Here is a 12431-nt window from a genome sequence, read left to right as displayed (position 1 = left end):
ATCCCTCTTGAAGACTTAATGATTATGAAAACGATCCATGGATAAGAATGTTATAAAAGTTTTTGGACGATTTTGGAAGAATTGAAGAGAGCATATCCTTTTTAGCAAGATAAGGAATCTGCTAGGTAGACAAAGGGCATGGAAATATAAGACATCTAGTTGTTGGAAATTAATGTTCACATTGACATTCATAAATAACTTCGGAATGGTCTTTTGATCATTATGTGAATGCTTATGTATATATGTGAGGTACCAAGTAAAGTGAGTTGTCAATCTCACTAAAGGAATTGGAGATTGTGAATATTGTTGGGTAAAATGGAGATAATTTTGGTATGGTTGACTAGCAGTTGTCCACTCCCTTAGAATTAATGACCAATTAATTTGTGGTCTCGTAAGAAAATCAGTTGAGCTCCATCATATTCTTCTTAAAATCTGTTGATGAAACCCTTTGTATTCACTAACCAATTGAGAGGGCTGAGAAATTGAAGTGGTAGGAGATGAAAGAGGAATGGGTAAAAGAGGATGAAGAGATGGGTATGCAAAATCATAAAATGCGGAATAAGCTAAAGAAGGATTAGTTGAAAATTTAGGCGAATCGATTAAGAAATGTGTTAACTAATAAGCATGAAAAGTGGAAGGAATATGTATAGATGGGAAAGGACAAGATGGAGAAGGGAAAAATACTCGATCTTCTATGAAAGAAGAATATGTGAAGATTGGAATTTAAGAAGCACCTTGAGGTTGGAAAAGGAGAGGTAAAATGAATGTTGAGTTGGATTGATAAAGGAAAAAATAAGCATCATATCAATGGGTCATTTGTTGATAATAGGATAAGCTAGAAACGGATGGACCTAAAGCAGATCGTTGATGGTAAACTTCAAAGAAGGATGAATCAAATGGATGGTGCTTGGAAAGATAAGCTAAAAGATCCATCCTCAGTTGGTTAGTGTTCTGCACATGAGTAGAGGCTTTGTTTTGTCTTTGGTTCAGGACTACAAAATCAATCATTGTATGCCATAAAGTGTCAGGGCAAGCAATCACTTTGGAAGAATAGCACTGGAACATTTCATGGATTCTCAACTCTTAATGTTTGATATACAAGGCAGCTTGTAAGACCACATTCCCTACATACCAAGCTAGATCTTAATCATATGGAATTAACATATCACCTCGTAAATACATTAAGACATTAGTATTGTATCCAAAGTCACAAAGTTTTCAAAGACCATGCGGACTACTTTGGTTAGCAAATCAGAAGACTAGACCCCACTCCAACCATCCTCTGAAAGAGATAGATCCATAGTTGAGAGCTTAATATAGAAGGCCAACTTTTGCAATTGATAGTGGACAAAAAAGAAATATACTCTTGAAATTGCTCAAATGAAGACCATAATAAGTTCATGTTGGATTGCAGCCTTTCCACTTTGGCTTGGAACAAAGGACATAACGTGGCTTGTCGTTGAAGAACTGCCAAGTCCGTAGGGGATAAAGTAGGATTTGGTTGCACATGACTCTGTGTAGTAGACCGAGATTGACCCAACTGATCTTTGAGTTGTTGGATCTGAGCATGGCTCTGGTCTAAGATAGTTGTGATTTAAAACTGCTCTGCTTAGACATCTATTACCACCTTTATCTCTTGATCCTCCTACAACCTATCCCTCTCCTCTGTTATAGTAACAACTTAAGACCTAGCTTCTACCAACTGAGGTTTTAACGTAGAGATTTTATCTGTCTGGGTATCTATGAGGTTAGTTTGCTACTCCATTTGCGTACAAAGGTGAGAAAATTTCTCGAGCAGAGGTTAACTCAGTATTGACCTTATTCAGCTTATTAGATTGCTGAACTTCTTCATAAAATGAAGAATAAAGCTATTCTATAAAGACAATAACCACAAGTTCAATGAAACTTTGGATATCCTTGCATAAAAAAGAAATGGCATCTCTCGTTACTAGGCATCTGTCGTTGCATAAAAAAAGAAATGGCATCTCTCGTTGCATAAAAAAGAAATGGCATCTCTCGTTACTAGGTGGTGCATAGAACGAATAGTAATGTTCAACATCCCATCTCTATGGGCTCTGAAAAGATTTGGCGTCTGAAGGAAAACATGCAATGTAGTGTAGGATTGATCAAGAATGGTAATAGGAACGAGAGGAGGAACTAGAACTGATTCAACCACCCTCTTAAGGCGTTTTCTCTGTAGGACTAACGGGGGGGGGGGGGGGGGGGAGAATCATTATCCTCAATGACCACATCAGCCTCTTTATTAGGAGGAGGAGGGAGCTCGGGAGGATCAATTGGAGGGAAAGTGACTTCCTTAGTAGGAGCAGCATGTGTCAAGAAGACATGAATGTAAGACCCAAAGGTGACATTAGTCTGATTTGCTCGAGTAACTCGGACAAAATGTTGATCCATCTTGGATAGGAGATAAGTACTCCAATCAATAATGATACCTTTTAGAACCATATGGGAAGTTGTGAATAAATCCTTGGAGAGGTAAGGAGATGGGGTTTTGGCAAGCATAGACCTGTCCTGAAGAAATGGATATGTTTGCTTCAAGAGGAGACCGACAGTCATGGAGACACTGACCCCTGACATGGTAGTAATCTTCTTCGGATCTAGAACATCCCGAGTCAGCTTTTACAACATCTTCAAAATATCCTAATTGGAAAACAATTGATAGCGGGCAGCAGGGACAGACTGCCCATGATATGTGTAAGGTGTCCGCTTATCGACTGTCCATGCATGTTTTTAGTGGTCCATCGAGAGACGAGTCTAAGCGATGCCGCTCGGCACTCCCATGGAATGTCATGGGGTTTGTCGCCTAAGTTTTCTCAAGTCGGCCTCGCAATGGAACATGCATGGTCGAATCCATTAGGATCGACTTGAAATTTGGGTTTCTAGTAGACAAGGTCTCCTGACAGCATTCTAGCGTGGGGTTCTGGATATCCTACTTTACATAGAGATACCCAAGCCGAAGTTGACCCATACCGCACTTGGTTTAAAGAGAATGGAAAATGAGAGGGATGCGCTGCTCGACCTCTCTATCCCCATAGGGCATAGTCCCATTCCGATCCCCTAAAACGGCATGAATCGGAGTGCTAATTTAAAAATACTTAAAGGTCAAACGTTGGTAAAACCTTATGAGAAGCCTCTTTGTTTTCCGAGACCACCTTGCCGTAGGATGAACCCATCGAGGATTCCGCCCATCCACTTCCCTTGATAGCTTTAGTTTTCTAATTAGATCATACTACATTTATGTGCAACATTTAAAAGTAGCTTTATTAATTAAGTTTTTTAGGGAATAGTGTTTGTTCATGTAATTTATAGCATAGACACGAAAATAGAGCAAACAGTCCTTTTGACAAACAAGTTCAAACAAGTTCCTTAACTTATCTTTAAGTGAATCTTTGTCTCCTGCACATACATGAGAATTATATATCCCCTTCTGCCTTGTAGAAGTGATTGGTTCAAATCACATGGCACTACAAATTCTATCCTTTATCTAGAGTAGGATTTTCCAATGTCCCTAGACATTTGGCTCATGACAGTCTACAGCTGTCCTGGACTCGGCAAGGGGTGTCCAGAGCTCCAGTGATCCCAAGCGATCTAGGAGTGAAACACAATTTCCGTGGATGGCCTTTTCACCACTCGACCTTCGGCCTGTGAATCAAGCAGTGCCTCTCGGGTTGAAACGGGGTGTGACCTTGAAGATGATCCACTCGCGCAAAATATCATTCCTTAATTAATCAAATTAAGAATCAAGCACAATCAAGGCAATCAACCTAATATCATATTCTAAGAAAACATTTCTTTTTTTCCCATGGCAATTTGTTATCACAGACCCTCGCCATGAATTTACCATCAATCACAAGCCCTTGGAGTAATCATTGAAACCACAATCCAAGAACCAGTTGAATGTACAAGCATTTAGGGAGTTGTTCGATCAACCAATAAAAACCAAGTGTATTTTTTTCCCAAACAATACAAGAATAGACGCGATAACAATTGCATCGCATATTCGCTCTCCCCCTTGGGATCAAAGAGCGATTCTATGCAAAATTTACTTAATACTTGTATGCATAATTTTTAATGTTCTTTTTACGATTATGCCATGTATAACCTCTGACCGATTCTTCTTTGTAATTGCTCTATCAACGAATAAGCCTTATGTAACTAGGTGCAATTAACTTCCCTTGATAGATGCACTTTGCAAACTCCATCTTTTGAATACGTGAGATGAAATTTATCCTTTTCGATGACCTATTCTCGTGCATCATAGTATGGGGCCTAACGTATCTCATACGAGAATTAAAGAAAGCACCTATCAATTTGAAAATACATTACTTATGATCGGTACTACGGTTGGATTAAAAGTGATGCCTTTGTCTGAAGCTTCATTATTGGTTGTAGGATTGCTATCTGCACGCGATATTCTTTGCTTGGGGGCCATCATCCACAAATAGATTCGAGAAATAAAGAAGGCAGAATAGATTCGAGATAAGAGAGTGTAAGAGAAGATGGCTTAGTTGAAGACAGAGATAGGGGAAAATTGAGCTAACTCTCTTCCTCGCAGCCTCTCGAGATAACTTCTCTCTCTGTCTCTGTCTCTGTCTATTTCTTTCTCTCTCTCAAGCTCCATCTCATAATCTCTTGGAGGGGTATCTATCCATCTCTCTCTCTCTCTCTCTCGCAACCTCTCGAGGTCTCCTTGTGCTTGCTTGTGCCTCCCCATGCCTTATATTTACAGCAAATTAGAGAAGAGGGCTTGTGGTTGAGAAGAAGAGCTCTTTGTGGAGGGAATCTTGGAAAAATCAGTGATCTGATGGTTTCATTGGCTCCAAAAGGGAGGCAAGACCCCAAGATGCTTGATTAGAAATCTTTCAGATAGCTTCTCTCTCTCCTTGTTTGAAGTGCTATTTATTGCCTGTGTACACACGATTTCACAAATCTCCCTCTTTTTGTATTAAATCTCCAAAACTAGTTGAAAAAACACTTGCTTTTTTTTTACATGATATCCAGCTCTAGAAATTCTCATATCTTTTTAGGATATTTACAATAAGTAATATCCAAAATATCTAAAATATGCTAGTTTTGCTTAAAAATCTAATATTTTTGGACCATCTATATTATACACATTAACATTAGTGATTAATATGGTTCATAACCCTTGTTCACGTTGTAACTTCTGTGAAGGGTGGCTACAGTCTTTGTCAATCTGAGAAAAATGTCGAATTATGACTCACTTTTTTTAAATAAATTATTTTAATTAAATAAAAATTGTTAGTTATTAATGTTAGTTAGTTTTTACTTTAGTTAGTCTTTAGCTAGTAATGTTACTAACTTATTAATTTACTAACTAACTTTTGAACTAACCAACTAACTTTTAATCGAGTGGAAATATTACAATACGGTAGACAAAGAGCCTTGCCCAGACTCTTAGGTATCAAAAGAATCGTAGTACCACGGACAGAACTGACTCTCTTATTGTAAGAGGCTAGAAAGTGATCATAGAGAGTAGGATCATCTGGAACTAGTGGTAAGGAAAGACCTACAAACTTGGATAAGCCCGCTTTAGCAACAAGGTCCAAATCTAGTAATAAGGAGTAATCATGCAATAGCAGAGGGGCATATTGGATCAGGGGAGGGGTACGAGGCACCATTCAGAGGGTTTTACACACACACACACACCCCACACACATAGATAGTCATAGTGAATGCTTGCAAAATAGGATAATCATAAATAAGAGATCGACCAGAATAGACACATACATATGATTGATTGACTGACCACCCTAAGCAATCTACATCTTAGAAAAAATTTGACATGTTCTCTACACAAATGTGATCAAAAGCTTTATGCGATGCAAGACAAATAAACACCCTGAAGCCTTGTATCATGTAGAAAAGAAAACTACAAACTACTCGTAATCGTGTCATCGTAACCAAACCATAATACAACCCAGTCAGGACATGATTAAAATTTCTGTAATCAAATTGGACAATAGAGACAACTCGAAAGATTGCACATGCTCATCCCACGAAGGACATTTTTTGAAGAGAAGAAAAAGTGCGAGGAAAATTAGTTTAATGAATGGTTCGTTTTAAGAAATTATTTAAAAATGGATGAAATTTTATTATGTATTAAAATTTAAAAAGAAAATGACGGTTTCTTCTTAAAATGTTAATTACAAATTATTAGGGTGAAGCGGTATGGTAAACGAATTTTTGAAAATGATTTTTAAAGATTAAAAAATCATTAAGTGATCAATTAAGGAATTGAATATGCATTTATCATTCATCAACATGAGAAAATGGTTGAAAATTTTTCAATATTTTTTTGGGGATTAATTTTTAATTTTTAAATATTTTTAAATATATTTGAAAGAAATTTATAAGTTTTTGAATTTTAAAAAATTAGTTACTAACATTTAAGTTTGAATTTTTTTTTCAATTTAATAAAGAATTATTTTTCTATTTTTATGAGTTTTTAAAAGATTTTGAAATAAAATTTTAGGGATTTTAATTATTTTTAGTGTTTTTGAGGGGTTTGGACAGTTTTGTATTAGAAATAGGGGTACTTGATTGCATATAAATAGCTGCGTGTGAATGGACGGGCACGCACCACCGCACAAATAAGTCCGAACACGCATCCTCGTTGGGGGGATTGTTGGGGGGGGGTAGGGGGGGTGGCGTAGGGCGAGTGGGTGGCGACCAGGGCGAGCGGCGGCAAGCTGCACAGTGGCAACGATGGGCTCTAGCGGCAGCGGACGCGGCCATGATGGCAACAGCGGCGGCGGGCGTGGCCACGACAATGATGGTGGTGGACTCTAGGGGGAGGAGGCGGACACCTAGAGAGGGGTTGACGGGCAGAGGAGGAGGAGGAGGAGAAGCAAGAGAAGAAGGGGGGAGAGAGGAGAGAGAGAGGGGGGTCGGGGAGAGAAGAAAAAGAGAAAGAAAAGGAGAGAGAAGAGGGAGGAGGGAGGGCGGGGGGGTGAGGGGACGCAGGAGAGGCAGTTTTGGGGGGGGGAATTAAATGTTATTTTAAATAATAATAATAGTAAAATAAAGCAATTAAAAGAAACAAAGAAACCCTTCGTCCATCTCGCGCATGGGCGCGGGGTAAAAAAATTTGTGGTATCTGGAATGAAAAGTGAATGATTAGCAAATGACAATTCAAACGTGTCATGCACATCCAAAGATGATTAACGAGGGCGTTCGCGCGTAAACCCGGGTGACTTCGGGACACAAAAATAGACAATTAATTACGAAAAATTCGTTGGTCGGAATGAAGTGCGAAAAAAAGAAAAAATGTCCAACTAGATGAATCAAACGGGACTATCATGTCAAAACATAATTTTGATGCAAAAAAGGGGTGTTCATATGGAAAAACATAAAAAATACGTAATTTTTTTTTGAAAATATGCAATAATTAATAACAGACAAACCGGTCACTGGAATGACGGCAGATAATAAGAAGGAAAAATGCCAAAAGGAAGGGGTAGGGTAGGAATAGTACATCAGATTGTTGGTTTGAAGCAAAAAAGGCCCATTCACATGGAAAAAACAAGAAAACCGCATCGACAACAGGGCATGGAAATTAATTAGGGAAGATTCCTAGCTCATAACAAAAAACAAAAAAAGGAAAAATGTCAAGACAAGTTAGGTAATAGGGCAATGAGGTTAGAATGCATTTTCGAGGTTAGAAAGAGACGTAGGTCACTTTATCTTGTAGTGTGTGTGCTTTTCAGTTTGGTGTGTGGAATATGAAGAAATGAGCTTGGGAGCCTGAAGGCTCATGGATATGGAGTTTCTCCCTTTCTCTCTCTCTCCTATTTGAACATTAGCAGCCCATCGGGAAGAGAGTCTACAAAGCGCCGCCCGGCACTTCCACGAAATGTCACGGGGTTTGCAATCTAGGTCTTCCTGAGTTTGCCACGAAGTGGAAGCATTCCGGCCGTTCCCACTTAGGACCAACCTGAATCAGGGTTTTCCTAATGGTCAAGTTCCTAGAATGGTAGCTAGTCGAGCCCTAGACGAACTACTTTCCACAGAAACATCAGGATCAAAGCGGATTTATACCGCACTTGGTTCAAGGAGAATGGGAAATGAGAGGGATGTGAAGCTCGACCTCTCTGCCCTAAAGAAACAAGGGGAGAATGATTCAGAGGGAGTATGCCAAGGTGCACAATGGATGGTGCATTGGTGCATCCTACCCCTTTCTAGCATAGGTGCAAGCAGGAAGGCCAGGAAGCCTTGTTATATAGTGTACAGAATAGGGTGATGTATCCTATGTGGTGATGGCAGAAACCCATCTCGTGTGTACATAGGGAGACGGCCGACTCCAAGTGTCATAACGTCCTCACTCACCTCTCCATAAGTGATTGAGGAAACATTAGTCACGCTCAGTCCCCTCGCTATCTCATGCTCTCTTGATAAATATACGAGGACAGTCCATTCGTGAAACCCACTGATGTTATCCTCATGATCACGTATATAGAGGGTGTATGCCTTGTGTGCAATTGATGGTGCAACTGTGCATTCCACTATGTGCTGGTATATAGTGCAAGAAGGAAGGCCAGGGAGTCTTATAGTGCCGTGAATAGGAATAATGTTGTGCGTTGTGCATTGAGAGGCCCATCCCGTGTATGCAACGCTCCATTCACACATCTCACCTCTTTGTTGAATATTAAGGGCAAGGAGTGGTCACTCACTCCACCCCTTGTCTCGCACTTTGTTGATGAATACAGAAGGCAACCCATACTCACATCCCCATCCGATTGGGATGAAAGCTTACTATGCTCTAAGTTTGTCGAGGAAGATCAGCTTTGTCTATTGAAGGTGTCAATGTGGATTGGTTGATAAAGAAGCCTATCCGGGGAGGTAGTCAACAAGTTCGGTACTGGGATTACATGTTGAAAACGAAGTATGTTTGAGGAATCAAAAGCACTGGAGAGGTTATAGGATTTAACGCACCAAGGGAGGTGGCTCAAAAAGTTCGTCTATAAGAGTTCAATTAAAGATCTGGCGATCGTGGATTGTGGGGTGTTACTACATTTTCCACAGTTAGCTTCCCGTCCAAGGGTGTGGGCCACCTTGTCTTGGAACGAGGCTTGTTATGACAAGGAATTGCTTCCTTTTCTCCCATAATAGTTTTATTTTATTTTATTATTTTTTTCTTTTATTTTCTTTTACCCTACTCTCGAGGGTGCTTCCACCTTTCCTCGAAGAATAGGTCGACATGATAGGGACCTAAGTCATTTTCTCCCATGACCGATATATTTGTATTTGTATTTTTTTTTCTTATTGTCTTTGAAGCATCGAATGGTAGAGACTCCATATATCAGAATCATCCTTGCCACCTGTGTTTCATCAGTTGGAAATTAAGCTAAGGGGAGGAGAAAGGTGTCTGCGAGGGGCTATCAGGACAAAACCATATCATCAGAATTAGCAAGAGGGTTATCAGGAGTATTAGGTAAAGCTGTATCGGTCGGGTAATAGGGTGTGGACTTACAATGACAGATCTTGTACAGTTTTGTCAACTTTTCCATGATCTTATTAAGGAAGTGGATACCTCGGTCACTGAGGAGCTCTAAGGAACTGCTAAAACGGGTGATGATGTTCTCGTACAAGAACAATGACATACTATTACCATCGTCTCACTTCAGAGCTTTAGCTTCACACCACTTTGTTACATAGTTTGTATAGACCAAGATATATCTATTTTGCTTTCGTCAGGTTGGCGGATCAATGGGGCCCACAAAATCAACCCCCACTTCTCGAACGGCTTTAGAGAAAGAATAGGTTGTAAGGGCATGGCACTGGATTTGGTATGCTTTCCCATTCACTGATAAGTATCACACCATTTGTAGTAATCATATGTATCCTTATGGAGGGTAGGCCACCAATATCTTGCAAGTAAAGCCTTTTGGCTGTCGCTTCTTCTACAAAATGTCCACCACAAGGCTTTTCATGGCATGCTTTCAATACTATGCCGATTTCTTCTTCTACAATATATCTTTGTAAGACTTCGTTCTTGCCTTTCTTGTACAGAGTACCTCCTAACAAGGTGTAGCGGATTGATTCCAACAAAAGCTTTTTTCTCTCATGGCTCGAGATTCCAGGGGGATACTGTTGGGTTGCCAAGAGGTTGGCTATGTTTGTACCATGGGGTAACTGTCTCGGCTAGAAACAAGGAAGCATTAGGAAGGTCTGGATCATCTTACTCTTTTTCATCATCACTTTGAGGGATTCACGAAAGGTGATCAGCCAATACATGAGAGCGACTGGGTTTGGTAACCACTTCAAAGTCAAACTCTTAAAACAAAAGGAGCCATCTCATCAGTCTTCCCTTCGCGTCGGCCTTGTTCATCAGGAAGGATAGGGCTTCATGGTCCACGTAGAATTTGAAATGTGTCGATATTAGATAATGTCGGAACTTCTCCAAAGCAAACACCATTGCTTCAGGGTATTGAATGCCTCATCACAATTATTGGTCCATGTAAACTCGACATCTTTATGCAAAGGGGTTGCCTTCATCGCAAAGTATGCAATGAATCTTTTGTAATAGCCCATATCGTCAAGGAATCCCCTCAATTGCTTAAGGTTAGTGAGGGCTGTCAAGGTTGAAATCTTCTCAATCTTAGCATGATTTGTTGCTATCTCTTGTGCAGAGACAATGTGACCTAGAAAAACTCCTGATGAGATGCCAATGATACATTTGTCGGGGTTAAGAGAAATCCCACACTCTCGACATCTGTAAAAACACTTCTCTAGGTGTTTCCAACGCTCACGGATTAGGCTATAGACACATAAGTCATCGAGATACACCTCAATGAAATCATGTAGATGGTTTTGGAAGGCAGCCATCATCACTCTTTAAAAGGTAGCCAGAGCATTACAGAGCTGAAATGGCATCACTCTGTAAGCATAGGTTCCCCATTCGATTGTGAAGGTTGTTTTGGATCGGTTATCTTTTGGGATTTGGACTTGGTTATATCCACTGAATCCATCCAAGAGGGAATAAAGCTCATGGCCTACCATTGTGTCAAACAGTTGGTCTATGAAAGGGATAGGAAAATGATCATTCTTTGTCTTGGAATTCAGCTTTTGAAAGTCCATACATATTCAAAGTTTCCTGTTCTTGGGTATGACCACAATGGGCGAAAGCCATTTACTATTAGCCACTAGATAAATGAACTCGGCTTCAATAATTTGACCTTCACCAGAGCAGAATAATTTGGACTCATGCGCCTTTGTCAGGTGAGACAATTAGGCTCTAGGTCGATGTGGTGTTGGCATACTATGGGATCAATCCCCTTTAAATCTTTATATGACCATGCAAACACATCTAAGTTCTTCTTTAGTAAGTCACGCAGGATCAATAATTCTTTTTCTGCAAGATTTAGACCCACCTTCAGGTGATGTTAAATACCATAAGCATCCATGGGCGTCAATTGTCTTTCACCTTTCACTTCATGGATAAATGTCGCATGGACTGCTTCTGGGTAAAGATTCACTTCTTCAAGGGGTGGTCTTTTCTTTTGATGATGCACTGAAACTACTATCGTCTTTTAATGAAAGCTCGCTCTTTGGGAGGTTGAAAGGGTATTATTGAGATTTCAGATTTGGGTTGGGGATGAATTATTTCTTGGCTTGAGGATTCATCTTTTGAAGATGCATCTAAGAATGTCACATTACAGGAACTTTTTGCGTTCTGTTTAACATGCAAGGCTGGGGATTGTTGATAAGGTGCATCATCATCATGTTCTTTAAAAAAGGGCAACCTTGGATAACAAGAGCCACTGCTGAAGGAAAGCCTATTCTTCTTCATCCATTTCTTATAAAGGCTTTGCTCATAACGTGACTCATTAATCACTTCAAAAGGTACCATAATCATTCTGTCGATTAGAGAGGGATCTTCTGCTTCTGAGGATTTAAGAACTTTAGGAACTTCTTCCTCATCTCCACCTTCTGTGAGTAGATAGATCCTTCCAGCTCGCTTTCATAATCTTCTTCTGCATTATCACATTCATCTGCTTCAGATTCTACTTCTACTTCTGTGGAGACTCTATAAGAGAAGAACAAGCTCTCTGTTATGTCTTCTATTTATGCTTTTGTCTTTGTGTCTGTGTCTGTCTTAACATCTCTCCTACCTCCCGTAGGAGTGGATATATTGGCGGCATTTACCTTCAATGTTTGTAGTTGTTCTGTAATAACATCCATAAGATCTTTCTTGATACTTGCCACTAAATTGGACAGGTAGTCCTTCATATTTTCACCTCGTGGAATACTTATAGTGGGGTTTTAGGAAGCTTTTGTGATTACTGCATACACTGGTTGGGTTGAACCAGAGGGTCCTCTATTCTGGTTTTGATTCAAAGTTCCTGTTGAGACTTGGGGTTGTTGATTTCGGTGGGTAGGATTCCATTGTT

Source organism: Lygodium microphyllum, chromosome 3 (assembly GCF_053477565.2).
Source record: "Lygodium microphyllum isolate KBCC chromosome 3, Lygodium_microphyllum_v1.1.10, whole genome shotgun sequence".
Taxonomy (NCBI): Eukaryota; Viridiplantae; Streptophyta; class Polypodiopsida; order Schizaeales; family Lygodiaceae; genus Lygodium; species Lygodium microphyllum.
Note: the sequence above shows the minus strand (reverse complement) of the source record.